The sequence below is a fragment of the Halichoerus grypus genome, chromosome X (genome assembly GCF_964656455.1).
Source record: "Halichoerus grypus chromosome X, mHalGry1.hap1.1, whole genome shotgun sequence".
In the NCBI taxonomy this organism is placed as follows: domain Eukaryota; kingdom Metazoa; phylum Chordata; class Mammalia; order Carnivora; family Phocidae; genus Halichoerus; species Halichoerus grypus.
This window is the reverse complement of record NC_135727.1, coordinates 16727966-16741210: the sequence shown is the minus strand read 5'-3', so window position 1 is coordinate 16741210 and position 13245 is coordinate 16727966. Positions and strand designations below refer to the sequence as shown.

Here is a 13245-nt window from a genome sequence, read left to right as displayed (position 1 = left end):
CAACTTCTTTCAGAGGGCACTCTCTTTGCATGGCTCTGCGTCCGGTACCACCCTGGACGGCTGCTGTCATACCACCACTGAAAGGACCTTCGTTCATGTAGCACGTAGGAAGAGGAGACTGACTCGAAAACTGAAGGAAGTACTCCATCAGGGGAGCCGGCCGTTACTGCCTGCTTACGAGAGTCAGCAGAGGTCCTGAAAATGAGTCCGCAAAAGGCCACTCCCGTTTTCGTAAAGCTGCCAACCCCTGTTATCACACCTGTTAGCCTGAAAGCTCATTTCGGAGGTCCTCGTCTACACTGGCATCCCCAGGAGAGGTCAGAACCAGGGGGCCTGGGGCCTATTGTAGAGATCAGTTATTTGGGGCAAGCGGCAGGAAGGCCTTTAGATGTCAGTGGGCAGAGACAGGAAGAGAATTGAGGACTTCCGGTTCTGAATTCAGACTCTGCTGCCCTTTGCATGCAAGGGCTCCAGGAAGAAAGGACATTCTCGTCCCTGCAGTTGTGCGACAGGATTTCGAACCTGGGGCTCCTGGCTGACCTATCAGTACCCATTCTTACCTTTCAGCCCTCTGACATAGCTTCCCAGGGCCCCCCATTCCCCAAGCATCCTGACTATCATGTCAGCCCTGACTGTCTCAGAAAAAGGAGAGACAACGGGCACTAGGGAAAGAAATGGCCGAACGGAATAAAGGAGAGCGATGTCCTGCTGCTTTACATCGCCCACCACCTCCCCAGCATATGGCTAAGAGGCCTCAGCTCCGCTGCCTTTCTGAGGACGCGACAGGAAGACAGCACACAAACGCTCGGAGTTGGGACAAGCAGGCTGATGAGTCATCCAAGGGGCAGAGCCGAGAGGCCAAAGGCTCCCAGTTCAGATCCCACGGGCAGAGACGGGACTGAGGAGACAAAGTCTGGCCTGAGGCCTGTGTGAGGGCTGTGAGTTGCTATCCCAGTGTCGGTGCTCCTGTCCCCGGCTCAGAGAGCACAGCGCCACCACTTGCTGGGGCCGAGGCACAGGGGCACGTCTGGGTCCAGGTCCATTTGTGCAGGACCCAGGTCTTGACCTTCTCTCTGCCAGCAAACCGGGGCACGGCCGCTACCCAGGAGCCTGTTCGGGTCCCTCCGCAGTGACTGCTGCAGTCGCTTGGGGCTCTATCCCCTACTCCCTCCAGTCTCGTAGTACACCGGGGCTGAAGGGCCCTTGGAAGCCGAGGAGACCTCGCTCCTTATGTTACAGAAGAGGCAACTGGAGCTCGGGGTTTCTCTGCCCAGGGCCTTGTGGCAGAGGGAGGGACTGAAGTAGTCTCCCCAGCCCCAGGCCTCTCTCTCCAGACAGGATATGTTCAGCTCCCGGCAGTGGCTTCTCGGGAAGTGTCATTCGTCAACCTCTTGGCTGTCGCCCACAGGGTGAGGAAATCCCTTCTGAGCCATGGTCTGCTCTGTTCTTGGCGGACTCCAAACCCTGTTCTCTCAGGATAACCCCTCAGGTGGGAGGTTCCACGTCTGAGCTCTTTACAAAAGAGCTGCCCTGTTAACAGGGGGTGCCAGTCCTCCAGAAGTACATCTTGTCCCTGTACATAGACTAGGACCAGGAAGCCATCCCCCTTCTACCCATTCTCCCGCCCAGAGGGGTCCGGGACTTGTAGGAGAGTCACGGGAAGAGCTGGGCGTGGGGGGCACGGCCCCTGAGAGGCAGCCTCTCCGAACACCCCACCTCCTTACTTCTGCGCTACATATTCCTGAATTTTCCTCCAACACCGTGCTCACTGAGGCACTCTTCACTCAAGCTCCCAGCAGCCCCCAGCTCCCACATCCTTTATGTCCTGCCTCTACTCGGGTTTCCTGTGCCCCAGCTCACAGACCCAATGCTGAGCCACGCTGTTAATGCGCCTTTGGTTAGCCTTTGTTTTTAGCCCCCAATAGGGCCTCCTGACCTGTCCAGATCCTTCCTTCTAATGTCACATCACTTCCTCCTTTTGCTCCCCAAACTCATTCCATACAGACTGTCCTCTTAGAACAGCATTTATTTTATTTTTTTTTTAAAGATTTTTAAAATTTATTTGACAGAGAGACAGCGAGAGAGGGAACACAAGCAGGGGGAGCGGGAGAGGGAGAAGCAGGCTTCCTGCCGAGCAGGGAGCCCAATGCGGGGCTCGATCCCAGGACCCTGGGATCCAGACCTGAGCCGAAGGCAGACGCTTAACGACTGAGCCACCCAGGCGCCCCTAGAACAGCATTTAAAACCCAGGTTTTGTTAAAACACCGATGGCTGGGCCTCACCCCCAGAATTTCTACCTCCGTCGGCCTGGGGTAGGGCCAGGAAATGGGCATTTCTGACAAGTTCCCACGTGATGCTGATGCTCCAGCACTCCCCCTTTGAGAACCGCTGTCTGAGAACACCTCTCGTGTACTTTCTCTTGTGTGCAGAGATGGTCTTAGAACCTCAGGAACTGGCAACGGCTGGCCCAGGGCTGGATGTTGATATAAACTCCCTGAACGTGTGCGGCTGGCCACTTTAGGGTTAAATGTGAACTTAAGCTGCACTTTACTCTCCTATAACTGGCAAATCACTACCAAAAACAAAGTGTGGCTATAAAGGCTGTCGGTGTTTCCTGAGTTTTGAAGCCTCCATCCCGTCTCCCTGATCTTGCTGTCTGTTTCAGCCTCTGGGACTGCCAGCGCGCCTGGCCCTCCCCCAGCTCTCTGGACTTGGGCCCACGCTGGCTGCATTCAAGACCTCTGGGGTCTGGTGGCCTCGGGGAGTGGCTCTGACCGAAACACCTCGGAAGCATCTCTGCAAACTGGTTTTTCTCCTTCCTGATGCTGTGTCTCCTCCCATGTTCCTGTCCGCCTGCCAGCCTTTTGCAGCTCAGCCTACCCAGCATGCTGTCCTCGCTGAAAACTGACCTTGGCAGAGGTCATCGAGCAGCCCCAAAATGATGCAATAGGGAAGCACAGGGGCCTGGTGCTCTCCAGGGAAATTGGCCTTTCTCTCAGGGCTCCTGACTCCTTCCTCATTTTGGAGATGGGTGGGGGCAAAAAGCATCCAGTGCTCCAGAGGTGAACTTGGCAATTGGTGCAGTAAGGTAGGCCCTGCACCCTCGCTGTGGCCTGCAGCTCCCCAGCCCCTGTAGGTCAGCAGCGGCCTGGGTGCTCAGGACCCAGAGAGGTCTCTTGGAGATGCAGTCCGAGGAGTCTCTTTTTTGTTTGGTAAAGATTTTATTTATTTATTTGACAGAGACATACAGCGAGAGGGAACACAAGCAGGGGGAGTGGGAGAGGGAGAAGCAGGCTTCCTGCTGAGCAGGGAGCCGGGTGCGGGGCTCAATCCCAGGACCCCGGGATCATGACCTGAGCCAAAGGCAGCCACTTAACCGACTGAGCCACCCAGGCACCCCTGAGGAGCCACTTCTGAGGAGTCCTTTAGTGACCAAGGTTCACTTGTGCCTGGCAGGAGTCCGTCAGGACCGTCCAAGAGAGACTGGGGGCATGGATAGTTTTACAGGAATCTATTTCTATTTTTTTAAAAAGATTTTATTTATTTGACAGAGACACAGCGAGAGAGGGAACACAAGCAGGGGGAGTGGGAGAGAGAGAAGCAGGCTTCCCGCCAAGCAGGGAGCCCGATGTGGGGCTCGATCCCAGGACCCTGGGACCATGACCTGAGCCGAAGGCAGACACTTAATGACTGAGCCACCCAGGCGCCCCGACAGGAATCTATTTCTGAATCCTTAGTTCCATACGTTCTTCCTAAAACCGTTGTGAGGAAAACCCAAAGGGAGGTCCTCCATCCCCACCCTCCCCTTCATCACCACCCTTCCACCGCTCTTCCCTGCTCTGGTCTTCCCATGGTGCATTGCCCCAGAGTTTTACATGTCTGAGGAGCCAAAGAGGCATTAAAATATCCTGGCTGGGAAACTGAATGATGAATGACTGGGCAGGGAATCCTGCATATCAAATAGTTTCCTGTGTTTTCCTTTAGACAGAATTGAAGAAGGACTTATTAATCAACTGATCAGCTGCTAGATCATTGGGAAGAAATTGGGAGTGGCTCAGTACTTGATTTATGCCATATAACTCTAAAGGAAATTTTAAAATTTCGGGTGACCCCACTATAACAAAATTCTGTCCATGCCCACTGACCTGTCATCTCTTAAAATGAGAAATAGCGATATAATTGGTGATGAGCCAGGCCTCATTCTGGAAATAACTAATATTTATTCATGATATGAACTAATTTCAAGGAAGTCATCTATATCATTAGGAGTGGGATTTTCAATAAATACTTATTTTTGCTTATAAGTACCCAAATTTATAATACATTTATGTTGTTTCATCAATAGTATTTAATACTTGTAATAATCAAAAGAAAGGCATTGATACTTAGAGTCTCCTGGTCTTAGGACATTTTCCCCCAATTTATATGTACTTTAAAAGAAACTTATTGAAGCATGACACAAACGGAAAAATGCTCAAGTAGTAAGTGTCCAGCTCAGTGATCTAAGTGAACATCCTTGTAACCACCACCCAGATCAAGAAAAAGACCATTAGCACCCTAGGAGTGGGATGGTTGGGTCATAGGGTTTATATATGTTCACCTTCTTTAGATACTGCCAAAATATTTTTCAAAATGTACCAATCTCCATTCCCACTACCAGTGTGTGAGGGTTTCAGTTGCTCCTTATCCTTGTCAACATTTGAAATTGGCTGTCTTTCATTTCAGCCATCCTGGTGAGTAGGAGGATTGTGGTTTTAATCTCGATTTCCTTGATCAATTAAGATGAGCACCTTTTCATGTGTCTAATACGTGATTAGTGAGTATTTGAATGTACTTTTTTGCCAAGTGCCTGTTAAGTCTCTTGCCCGTATATCTACTGGGTTCTTTTTTCTTACTGATCCGTTGGATTCTGAATTTGAGCCCTTTGTTGGATGCATGTACTCCAGGTACCTTCTGCCACTCCCCAACTTGCTGTTTTACTCACTTGATGTCCCCTAATGAAGAAAAGTTCCCAGTTGTAATGTCTTCCGATTCATCAGTATTTTCCTTTATCATTAGTGCTTTGTTGGAGTCTTGGTGCAGAAATTATCACCTATGCCAAGGTCATGAAGATGTTTTCCTATGTTTTCATTTACAAGTCATATTATTTTCCCTTATGCATTTAGATCTAAAATTCATCTGGAATTTTCTTCTTAAACAAAATGTGGTATACACAGTGGATAATTATATAGACAAAAAAGGAATGAAATATTGTCACATGGACACATGCTACAACATGTAGGTGGATGAACCTCAAAAAATAATATGCTAAGTAAAAGAAATCAGGCACCAAAGCTCACATACTGTATGGTTCCATTTATATGAAATATTCAGTATAGGTAAATCCATAGAGACAGAAAATAGATTAGCGGTTGACAGAGGCTGGGGAGGATGGGAGTCTCCTTTGGGGTAATGAGAATGTTTTCAAAGTAGGTATGATGGATGCACAACATGGTGAAGGTACTAAATGCCACTTTAATTGTACACTTTTTTTGAGGTCCATCCGCATTGGAGGTCCATGTATCAGTTCCTCATTCCTTTTTTTTTTTTTTTTTTTTAAAGATTTTATTTATTTATTTGACAGAGACAGCGAGAGCAGGAACACAAGCAGGGGGAGTGGGAGAGGGAGAAGCAGGCTTCCCGCTGAGCAGGGAGCCCGATGTGGGACTCGATCCCAGGACTCTGGGATCATGACCTGAGCCGAAGGCAGCGGCTTAACGACTGAGCCACCCAGGCGCCCCTCCTCATTCCTTTTTATGGCTGAATTATATTCCACTGAATAGATATACCATATTTTGTTTATTCATTCTTCCACTGAAGGACGTTTGGCTTATTTTCATCATTTGACTTTGTGAATAGCACTGTATGAAAATTCATGTACAAGTATTTGTTTGGATACCTGTTTTCAAAATAATTGAAATAGTTTTCAAAATAATTGAAAGTCCAATTCTTTCAGTATACCTAGGAGTAGAATTCCTGGGTCAGTTGGTAATTGTATGTTTACCTTTTTGAGGAACCTCCACATGGTTTTCCACAGCAGCTGTACCATTTTACATTCCCACCAGAAAGTACAAGGATTCCAGTTTCTCTACATCCTTGCCAAGACTTGTTAATTTCCATTCGTTTTTAATTATAGCCATACTAGTGGGTGTGAGGTTTTGTGGTTTTTACTTGCATTTCCCCAGTGACTAATAATGTTGAGTATCTTTTCATGTGCTTATTGGCCGTATGTATATATTCTTTGAACAAATGTCTATTTGAGCCCTTTGCCCATTTTTTAATTGGGTGGTTTGTCTTTTTGTAGTTGAATAGTAATAGTTCTTCATATATTCTGAATAATGGGCTCTTATTACATATACGATATGCAAATATTTTCTCCCATTCTGGAGAAATGCATCTCTTTCTTGATGCACAGAAGTTTTTACTTTTACTGAAGTCCAAGTTATTTATTTTTCCTTTAGTTGATTGTACTTTTGGTGTCATATCTAAAAAAATCACTGCCAAATCCAAAGTCATGAAGATTTGACCTTTGTTTTCCTCAGAATTTTAAAGTTTTAGCTCTTTGAACATTTAGGTCTTTGGTCCATTTTGAACTAATTTTTGTATATATTGTAAGGTAGGGGTTCAGCTTCATACTTTCTCATGTGACTAGCCACTTGTCTCAGCATCGTTTTGTAAAGAGCCTGTTTTTCTTCACTGAATCATCTTGCACCTTTGTCAAAAATGAGCTGACTAGATGTATAGGCTTATTTCTGGACTCACAATTCTATTCAATTTCTCTGTATAGATCCTTATGCCAGTACCACACTGTTTTGATTATAATAAATTTTGAGGGCGCCTGGGTGGCTCAGTTGGTTAAGCGACTGCCTTCGGCTCAGGTCATGATCCTGGAGTCCCCGGATCGAGTCCCGCATCGGGCTCCCTGCTCAGCAGGGAGTCTGCTTCTCCCTCTGACCCTCCCCCCTCTCATGTGCTCTCTCTCGCTCTCTCTCTCTCTCAAATAAATAAATAAAAAATCTTTAAAAAAAAAAATAAATAAATTTTGAAATCAGAAAGTAGGAGGCCTCCAACATTGTTCCTCTTTTTCAAGGTTTTGGCTATTCGACTTGTCTTGCAATTTCATCTCAATTTTGGGGCTGGCTTTTCTGTTTCTGCATAAAAGGCTATTGGAAGGGGCGCCTGGGTGGCTCGGTCGTTAAGCGTCTGCCTTCGGCTCAGGTCATGGTCCCAGGGTCCTGGGATCGAGCCCCGCATCGGGCTCCCTGCTCCGCGGGAAGCCTGCTTCTCCCTCTCCCACTCCCCCTGCTTGTGTTCCCTCTCTCGCTGTGTCTCTCTCTGTCAAATAAATAAAATCTTTAAAAAAAAAAAAAGGCTATTGGAAGTTTGATAGGGATTGTATTGAATTTTGTAGATTGTTTTGTGTAGTATTGCCATTTTATTTATTTATTTTTAAAGGTTTACTTATTTTAGAGAGAGAGTATGAGTGGGGGTAGGCACAGAGGGAGAGGAAGAGAGAGAGAATCCCCAAGCAGACTTCCCGCTAATCTCAGAGCCTGATGCAGGGCCCAGTCCCAGGACCCCAAGATCATGGCCCCGGGCTGAAACCAAGAGTCAGCTGCTTAACTGACTGAGCCACCCAGGCACCCCTAGAATAAATAAATCTTAAAAAAATACAACTGATTTTTGCGTGTTGCTCTTTTATCCTGCAACTTTGATGAATTTGTTTATTAGCTTTAGTAGTTTGTGTGTGAGTTCTTTAGGATTTTCTATCTATCAGATCATGAAATCTGTGAATATAGTTACAGTTTTCCATTCCGATTTGAGGATTTTTTTGGTTTCTTCATTTATCTGATTGCTCTGGCTAGAACTTCCAGTACAGTGTTGTCCATTTTATCTGGGTTACCTAATTTGTTGGTGTTCAGTTATTCTTAGTATTTGCTTATAATCCTTTATATTTATGTAAGGTCGCCACTTTCATTTCTGATTTTAGTGATTTGAGTCTTTCCCCTTTTTTTCTTACTTTGGCTAAATGTTTGTCAACTTTGTTGGTCTTTTCAAAGAGCTACCTTTTTGTTTTGTTGATTCACTGTAGTATTTTTCTGTTCTCTCTTTCCGTTATCTCCACTCTAATCTTTATTATTTCTTTCATTCTACTAGCTTTGTATTTAGTTAGATCTTTTTTTTTTTTTTTTTTTTGGTTTCTTAAAGTGTAATGTCAGGTTACTGATTTGAGATATTTCTTCTTTTTTAATGTATATATTTACACCTCTCAAGTTCTTTCTGAGCACCACCTTTGCTACATCTCGTAAGTTTCGTTATGTTGTGATTTAATTTCATACATTTCATTTCCTTTCTGGTTTCTTCTTTGACTCTTCTTAAGAGTGTGTTGTTTAATTTCCACATATTTGTTAATTTTCCAGTTTTCCTTCTGGTTTTGACTTACAGCTCCATTCTGTTGTGGTCAGAGAAGATATTTTGTGTGATTTCAGTCAGTTAAAATTTATTGGGACTTTTTTGGGGGAGCTTTTAAATTAAGTTAAATTTATTTATTTAAAGATTTTATTTATTTATTTGACAGAGAGAGAGAGAGAGCACAAGTAAGGGGAGCGGCAGACAGAGGGAGAGGGAGAAGCAGGCTTCCTGCTGAGTGGGGAGCCCAAATGTGGGGCTCCATCCCAGGACCCTGGGATCATGACCTGAGCCGAAGGCAGATGTTTAACGACTGAGCCACCCAGGTGCCCCAAATTAAGTTAAATTTAATTTTTGTAAAATGCTGAATATGAGATCTACCCTCTTAAAAATTGTGAATTGTGAAGTGTATAATACAATGTTGTTGAATATATGTACAATGTTGTACAGTGGATCTCTAGAACTTACTCATCTTGCTTAACTGAAACTTTATGCTCATTGATTAGCATACTCCCCGTTTCCCCCTGTCCCCCAGCCTCAGCCAACCACCATTCCACTCTGACTCTATGAATTTACTATTTTAGATACCTCATATATTTGTCTTTCTGTGACTGCCTTATTTAGCAGAATATCCTCAAGGTTCATCCATATTGTCGCATTTTGCAGGATTTCCTTTTTTGTGTGGCGTTTCTTCAAAAAATATGGAACAGTTCACAAATTTGCATGCCATCCTTGTGCAGGGGCCATGCTCATCTTCTCTGTGAAGGGCCAGTTTTTGTACATGTACTGCTGAAATGAGCATCCTTCTTTTTAATGCTGAATAATACTCCATTGCATGTATATACCACATTTTCTTTTTTCTTTTTTTTTTTTAAAGATTTTATTTATTTATTTGAGAGAGAGAGAATGAGAGAGAGAACATGAGAGGGGGGAGGGTCAGAGGGAGAAGCAGACTCCCCGCCGAGCCGGGAGCCGGATGCGGGACTCGATCCCGGGACTCCAGGATCATGACCTGAGCCGAAGGCAGTCACTTAACCAACTGAGCCACCCAGGCACCCCTATACCACATTTTCTTTATTCATCTGTCAATGGACATTTAGGTTGTTTCCACATCTTGGCTGTTGTGAATAGTGCTTCTGTGTACATGGGAGTGCTAGTACCTCTTCGAGACCCTGACTTCAGTAATTGTGGATAAATACTCAGAAATGGGATTATTAGATCATATGGTAATTCTATTTTTAATTTTTTGAGAAACCTCCATACTGTTTTCCATAACGACTGCACTATTTTGCATTCCCACCAACAGTATACAAGGGTTCCGATTTCTTTACATCTTTGCCAACCCTCATTGTCTTTTTTTTTTAAAAGCCATCCTGACAGGTGTGACGTGGTTATCTCATTATGGTTTTGATTTACATTTCTCTGATGATTAGTAATTTTGAGCATTTTTTCATATATCTGTTGTTCCATTTGTATGTCTTCTTCGGAGAAATGTCTGTTCAAGTTCTTAGCCCATTTTCTACAAAACACTGATGAAAGAAATTAAAAATCCAAACAAATGGAAAGACACCCCATGTTCATAGATCAGAAGACTTAATATTGTTCAAATGTCCATATTTCCCAAAGCGATCTATAGATTCAGTGCAATCCTATCAAAATCCCACTGGCTTTTTAAAAAATAGAAGAAACCAATCCTGAAATTCATATGGGACCACAAAAGGCAATGAATAGCGAAGTCAATCTTGAGAAAAAAGGACAAAGTTGGAGGCATAATTCTTCCTTATTTCAAAATATATTACAAAGCTACAGTAATCAAAATGGTATGGTACAGATATAAAAGTAGACACATAGACCAGTGGAACAGAATAGAAAGCCTGGAAATAAATCCATGTATATATGGTCAACTGATTTTTGATGAGGGTGCCATGAATTCACTATGGGGAAGTAATAGTCTCTTCAACAAGTGGTATTGGCAAAACTGGATATCCACATGCAAAATAATTAAATTAGACCCTTATCTTACACCTTACACAACAATCAACTCAAAATGGACTTAAGACTTAAAAATAAAACTCCTAGAAGAAAATATATTGAGAAAGCTTCATAACATTGGTCTCGGCAATGATTTCATAAATATTACACTAAAAGCACAGGCCACAAAAGCCAAAATAGACAAGTGGGACTATATCAAACTAAAAAGTTTCTGCACAGCAAGGGAAACAACAGAGTTAAAAGGCAACCTATGGTATGAGAGAAAATATTTGTGAACCATATATCTGATAAGGGGTTAACATCCAAAATATATAAGGAACTCCTACAACTTAACAACAAAAAAACTAATAAAAAGTGTGCTACAGACTTGGGACCTAACATATAGTCTATCCTGAGACTAGTCCATGTGCACACGAAAATGTATGTTCTACTTATTGAGGGTGGAATATATGTCTGTTACGTCAAGTTGACTTACAGTGTTGTTCAAGTCCTCAGTTTCCTCATTGATTTGTCTGGGTGTTCTATCCATTACTGAAAGTGAGAAGTGAAATTTTTGATGTTGTAAAACTATTTCTCCCTTTGAGTTTGTCAAATATTGCTTCATATATTTTGGGACTCTCTTGTAAGGTGTGCATATGCCTATAATCGTTATATTTAATTCTTGATAAATTGACTCTTTTATCAATATGTAATGTCATTATTTGCCTCTTGTGACATGTTTTGAATAAAGTCTATTTTGTCTAATATTAGCATAGCCACCTCAGGTCTCTCTGATTCAGAACTTCTTAAAACTCTCACTCTTTTCCATCCTTTCACTTTATTATTTTTTTTTTTTAAGATTTTATTTATTTATTTATTTGACAGAGAGAGACACAGCGAGAGAGGGAACACAAGCAGGGGGAGTGGGAGAGGGAGAAGCAGGCCTCCAGCAGAGCAGGGAGCCCGATGTGGGGCTCGATCCCAGGACCCTGGGATCATGACCTGAGCCGAAGGCAGACGCTTAACGACTGAGCCACCCAGGTGCCCCCATCCTTTCACTTTAAACCTATTTATGTCTTTGTGTCTAAAATGAGAGTCTTGTAGACAGACTATGGAAGGATCATGGTTTGTTTAAGATTTTATTTATTTATTTGACACAGAGAGAAAGCACAAGTAGGCAGAGAGGCAGGCAGAGAGAGAGGGAGAAGCAGGCTCTCCACTGAGCAGGGAGCCGGACGTGGGGCTCGATCCCAGGACCCAGGGATCATGACCTGAGCTGAAGGCAGCAGCTTAACCGGCTGAGCCACCCAGGCGCCCCGATCATGGTTTGTTTTTTAAGCCCATTCTACTAATGTCTGCCTTTGGAGAGTTTAATACATTTACATTTAAAGTCAGTACTGAAAAAAAAAAAAAAACAAAGTCAGTACTGATAAGGAAGGCCTTCTGCCTTTTTATCATGGTTCCCTATATATCTTATATCTTTTTGTTCCTCAATTGCTCCAATACTGCCTTCTCTTGTTTATAATTGATTTTTTGCAGGTACCATTTTGATTGCTTTCTCATTTTTAAGGTTATTTTCTAAGCATTTACCCTGGGACTACAATGAACATTTTAAACTTGAACGATCCAGTTAGAATGAATACCAACATAGCCTCAGTAGTATACAGAAACTTTGCTCCTATACAGCTCTCCCCCCACTTTTGTAGTTACTGTGACAAATTACATTTCTATATATTATTTCCATTAACGTAGATTTATAAGTATTGTTTTATGCATTTGCATTTTAAGTCATATGGGGGAAATAGAGACATTACAAACCAGAAGTATGTTACAAGTAGCTTTATAGTTACTTGTATTGTTACTTTACTACTGTTCTTTATTTCTTTGTATGACTTCCATTTAATGCTTAGGATCCTTTCCTTGTAGCCGGCGAGACTAACTGTAGCATTTCCTGTAAGGCAGGTCTACTAGCAACAGATTCTCCCAGCTTTTGTCTATCTGGGGATGTCTTAATTTCTCTTCCCATTTGGAAACATAGATTTGCCAGATATCAAATTCTTGGTTGACATTGACAGGTTTTTTTTTCTTTTTTTCTGCCAGCGCTTTAAATAGGCAATCCCACCACCTTTTATTTTTTTTTATTTTTATTTTTTTTAAAGATTTTATTTATTTGAGAGAGAGAATGAGAGACAGAGAGCATGAGAGGGAGGAGGGTGAGAGGGTGGAGGGTGAGAGGGAGAAGCAGACTCCCCGCTGAGCAGGGAGCCCGATGTGGGACTCGATCCCAGGACTCCAGGATCATGACCTGAGCTGAAGGCAGTCGCTTAACCAACTGAGCCACCCAGGCGCCCCCACCACCTTTTAGACTCTGTGGTTTCTTTCTTTTTTTTTTTTAAGATTTTATTTATTTATTGGATAGAGAGCACAAATAGGGGGAGCAGTAGGCTGAGCGTGGGGAGAGGGAGAGGGAGAAGCAGACTGAGCAGGGAGCCCGACGCGGGGCTCGATCCCAGGACCCCAGCATCATGACCTGAGCCGAAGGCAGACGCTTAACCAACCGAGCCACCCAGGTGCCCCACGGCCTCTGTGGTTTCTTATGAGAAACTGACTGAACCGTTTTGAGGCTTCCTTTGACCTAATGAGCCCCTTCTTTCTTGCTGCTCTCAAGGTTCTCTTTCTCTTTGCCTTTATCTAGCCACTCTCACCATGAGAGTTCGAAGTTAGGTGAGAAAAGGCAAGCCCCTTGCGTCGGTCCTCAGGGAAGCCCCAGACAGCTAAAAGTAGACAAATACAGTTCCTTGGGAACAAGGTCTCCTCTGCTCCCTC

At 43.7% G+C, this 13245-nt stretch overlaps 1 protein-coding gene and 1 non-coding gene across 6 annotated transcripts in view; one reads left to right on the top strand and one right to left on the bottom strand.

Moving 5' to 3' along the window:
• The window catches only part of ZNF75D (zinc finger protein 75D), a 51816-nt gene that overhangs the window by 15462 nt on the left and 23109 nt on the right, over positions 1 to 13245 (top strand). The gene's annotated exons all lie outside the window — the stretch shown is intronic.
• Positions 9144 to 9250, bottom strand: LOC118550671 (U6 spliceosomal RNA). Its single transcript, XR_004924691.1, has one exon. It is a non-coding gene; the product is annotated as a U6 spliceosomal RNA (small nuclear RNA).